Source organism: Trachymyrmex cornetzi, unplaced genomic scaffold, assembly GCF_001594075.2.
Source record: "Trachymyrmex cornetzi isolate Tcor2-1 unplaced genomic scaffold, Tcor1.1 scaffold1869, whole genome shotgun sequence".
NCBI classification, from domain to species: domain Eukaryota; kingdom Metazoa; phylum Arthropoda; class Insecta; order Hymenoptera; family Formicidae; genus Trachymyrmex; species Trachymyrmex cornetzi.
The window spans coordinates 26219-31330 of NW_017296493.1; positions in this window are offsets into that span (position 1 = coordinate 26219).

The following is a 5112-nucleotide window of genomic DNA, read 5'->3' on the forward strand; positions in this document are numbered from 1 at the left end:
GAGATGGTATATTTTTCTATCTAAGATGAAGATGAAGATGGTTTATATTTGCACAATCTAGATGTAAGATGAGATGTTCCAATTTTCCATCTAGATGATCATCTAAGATGGTTTCATCTAGATGTCGGCAAACACTGTCAATGAAGCTCTGCGCGTCCCAACAAGGGACAATCGGGAATGAAGCTTTACCGGGCAGACGAATTAGTACTCAAACGATAAGAAGACGCCTTCTTATCGTTTGAGTACTAACGAAAGAGGTTTAAGATCACGAATTCGTGCTAGAGTGCCCATGTTGACAACAATGCATCGGCGAACTCGTCTACGTTACGCCCATAATCATCGAAATTGGACGACCAGACAGTGAAGAAATGTGTTGTTTACAGACGAATCTCGATTTTGTCTGTTTGGGAATGATGCTAGAATCCGAATTTGGCGACGTAGACGAGAGCGTTTTGAAGCGAATCATGTTGATCCAACTCGAGCGTTCGGTGGAGGATCCGTTATGGTATGGGGTGGAATATCAATGAATCATCGAACAGATATAGTGATTCTCCAACCCCCAGGATTCACAGCGGTACGTTACATAAACGAAGTTTTGCGTCATTGCGTGATTCCAATGTGTCGATGAATAGGCCGTGATTTCATCTTGATGCACTTTCCCATGTTGCGAGGGTAACTCGTGAATACTTGGCAGTAAACAATATACAGTTACTGCCTCATCCATCTAATAGCCCAGACCTCAATCCTATTGAGCATGTATGGGCAGGGCCGTATTATGCTTTTGGCCGCCCCTAAGCTGTAAAATATCTGCCGCCCCCTCCTCTCTTTTTTATTAGGCTAAGAATTTCAGTGTAAAAATTAATTTTAATATTTAAAATGTTGGTATGCATTTTTTTATATCTAAATTATTACAATAAATATAACAATAAGGTTGTTTTTATTATTTTTAGTAATATATACAGACAAAATGAATTGACAAGATTTTATATTAAGAATAGAATATATGAGTTTATATAATTTATTTACAAATGAACTTTACGAGCCTTTTAGCTCACACAATGGCAGTACCAATACGGAACCTTGCTCACTCAGCGCGAATGGTAGGAAAATTAGAATAGTACACATGACGTGAACAAAACGTTCGTTTGTTTGACTGTTGCGTAAATGATTTTTCACTCGCTGTAATACAGAAAATGTTCTTTCACCCGAACAATTTGTTACCATCACGCATAAATAAATGCGCAAAGCGATATTGACATTTGGATACAAAATGACAAAATGTTCATCATGCAATTTTTCACATAGTTTTAACGCTGACATTTTACCTATTTTTAGAGATTGTAAATGAGCTGCAAGATGCCGACATTCAATGTCTAATGATATTTTCAAATCGTCCGGATAGTAGGATTGTAATTTAAGAGCCTTGGTTGTTATCATTTCTGGACTTAACTCATGTAAGCTTGTTAAAAAGCCGAATTTATTATTTAAATCAACGTAACATTTGTTTCGTCTGTTTAAATCTGCCAGAAGTAAATCTAAAATAACGTAAAATACGTTAATACGCATGTTATCACTTCCGGACAATGGATTTAGATCATTTTCATTTAGTTCGTCATCGAAATGTATTTTTCGTTTCCGATGACGAACAATATTACAGGCATATTCTTTAATTTTACTTTTCTCTATAGCTTGTTTTTCGTAATTTTCGAAATTTGTTCGCGTTGATTCTATATATTTAATTAAAGACTGATACAATTCTACTACAGTAGGTAAATCTGTATTTGTCGACTGCAATATTTTACTGACTTTATTGAAACGATCAAGAATATCATTCCAAAGGAGAGCTAGGAAACAATATTCCAATGAATTTAAATTTGTTAAAATACCTGATGCTTCAGAAGTCGTTAACGCTTTTTCTCGCGTATCTTCAGAAATATCTTCCAAGGCGGATAATATTTCATTTCAAGAAAGGCAGAGTGCATTGACAGCATCGTGTCGAGCTGACCATCTGGTTTCAGAAAGATTTTTTAATGTCACTTGACAACTTAATCGTGGCATCAAAATATTCCATCTGTCAGGTGACGCAGAAAAAAAATTATACAATTTTTGGATCAAAGAAAAAAAATTGATAGCTATTGTACAACATTCCGCAGCATACGTTCCTACAAGATTGAGGGAATGCGCTGAACAAGGTATAAAATCAGCCAGCGGATTTTCCGCCTTGATTCGCGCTTGAAGACCTGAGTATGTTCCAGACATGTTGCAAGCATTGTCATATGACTGTCCACGGCAATTGTTAACATTTAAATCGAGCTCATTAAGAATATTAATTAAAGCATCAAATAGATTCTCAGATTTATGACCACAATTGGAAATGAATTTAATGAATCTTTCTTTAGGTACACCACCTTTGGTTATGTAGTGCAAAATAAACGTCAGCTGATCAATCCTGATATATCAGGAGTAGAATCGGCACTCATTGAATAATATTTTGCTTCTTTTACTTCGGCGATTATTTTTTTTAAAAGTTCCGCTGACATAATTTGAATAAACTCGTCACAAACTATTGATGAAAGATAGGATACAGAGCCTTTTCCTTTATTTCCATACGATTTTATATGCTCAGCTAAAAACGGATCAAATTCGGCTATGATTTCCAGTAACATCATGTAATTTCCATTATGTAGTGAACCGAAACGTTCGTCAGATCCTCTGAATGGGAGACCACGCGATGAAAGATTTTTAATAACCACAACCACTCGCTTCAAGACGTTTCTCCAATATTCTACTTCTGTTTGTTTGTTTAAATCAAAACAATCTGTTTTTTGTTTTCTGCTACGGTCTGACATTTTTATAACATTACCTCTGTGTTGAAAACTATTTTCATGATCTTGTACTCTTTTATGTATGTTATTCCAATCGTTTAAACCATTTTTAAAGGCTGATTGCGACTCTTTGTCGAAAAGTAAGCACGGAGCACAAAAAACACACAATTTACTTTCGGAGTAAACCAACCACGAGCGAAGTTGTGTATCGCCATTTTTAAGGGTTCGAGTAAATAACGACTTCGACATACTCCGAACTTGATTACATATTACGCGTTTTGAAAGCGAAAAATCAGCATTTGCGTTTTGCTTAATACCGCGTTGTAAAAGAATATCAATGGTTGTATTGTTCACTATCCATTTAGCAGGGTCGTCACTTATTATAGGTTCACTAATGTTGTCTACTTCATGATATTCCGGATTTATGGATGATGAAGGCTCTACAGTCTCACTAGGAATGTCATGGTCCTGGATTGAAGGAATCGAGATCTCTGGAGAGTATTCAGGATGTTTAAAAGGTGGATCATCTATAGAATAATAAGTGTATCTAATTGGTAGATGTTTTCGATAAGAATAATGTGTTTTTGTCATAGTGGGCGTAAAGTACGACTAAGTCCTAGTAAGTAGATTATGCCCGGATCTGTGGTTTCGCCGTCCCTCAAACGCGGCGATTCCCGCCGGCGTACATTTCAACTTTACGCCCACGATACAAAAATAACTATTATAATGCATAATAAAACAGTAAAATCTAAAACAGTATACTATACTTATAAAACTAGAGTTAAGAAATAATCTTACATGATCTATACATATAAAAAATGTATATATTTATGATCCCTTATAATATACATAAGCGTACGTTGAATTATCAATTATTATTAAGTTATTAAATCAAAGTTAACGGGTACATATAATGTATCTAATAAATAATAGGTAATCATATATGTTCGTAAAGTCGACAAGAAAGAAGTTACGGGGCTGCTAAACCGACCCGACAATCGACAAAACACATTCGGACTTTCCGAAATTTCTACGTTATCGACTTCACGAATCACAAATTACACGATTTTTAACCGATTTCTGAAATTTTGTTTGCATTCATAAAAATATGTGCAATTACCTTACCGAAGTCCGATTTTTTAAATATTGCATCGTATTCTTGCGAACTGCATTTTGTAGGTTAGAAAGTAACTTTATTGAGCGAGAACTTTAGAAGTCCCGTAATAAATGCAGTTAATAAATTAGAAATGTAAAAATTCTTATTTAATGAATAACTTCGAAAAATTAGAGTAAAATAAATGATAGGATACCATTGGAAGCAGATATTTCAGGACAAGTCCGGATTTCAACTTCAGTTTCGGAATTCGTATAGACGTAATTTTCTTCCGATATACGTGATGCAGAAAACGATGAAAAATACGAATCGACCTTTCGTACTTTCGAAAGAACTTTATTCTCTCGATCCAATTTTTCTTTAGACAATTTTCGATACTTTGCACCACTTAATTTAGCACATGAACTATTCATGTCGATTACGTAGATTTAAACTTGTAACTTTGTAAAATATCACATTATATTCTTCTAAAGCACGATACGTTTCGAAGCGCTCGACGTGTTTGGACAAATTTTCAGTTCTAGATAAAGGGTGTTTTCCATTTACAAGCACACACCGTCTCTGCCTGTGTGTAAATAAAATAAAAAGAACCGATTCATTTGTTTTAAACATTTTTCATTTCGAGCAGCGTTGCCACGTTTCATCTAGAGTCCCTAGAGTAGAGAGTCTGGACATACGGGAATCCGCGTGATTGGTGCAAGTGACTTGTGCTCACACAATGGCAGCACCAATACGGAACCTTGCTCACTCAGCGCGAATGGTAGGAAAATTAGAATAGTACACATGACGTGAACTATAATGCTTATTGTTTTTAATTGAACTTGCATTTTTTACATTTCGGTTGATCTTTCCTCTTTTTCTCTTCGCATTGTATGAAAAAAGTGGAAAGTTAAACCGTGCATATTACTCATTTGATTTTTATATCGAATTGTACGGATATTATGTATTATTTAATAAAAAAACCATGTTACTTACACGATTTGACGACGCAACAGCCAATCAACACACACGCACAAAAGTGCACACACATTTCCTCCATTTTGTGAGCACTTCCGATGTATGTCCAGATTCTTTACTCTACACGGAGAGAATTTTTTCTTAGAATTTACCCTGAAAATATGACAGTCGTGGGACAACATTATATTTCGAAGAATTTTAATATAAATCTCTCTC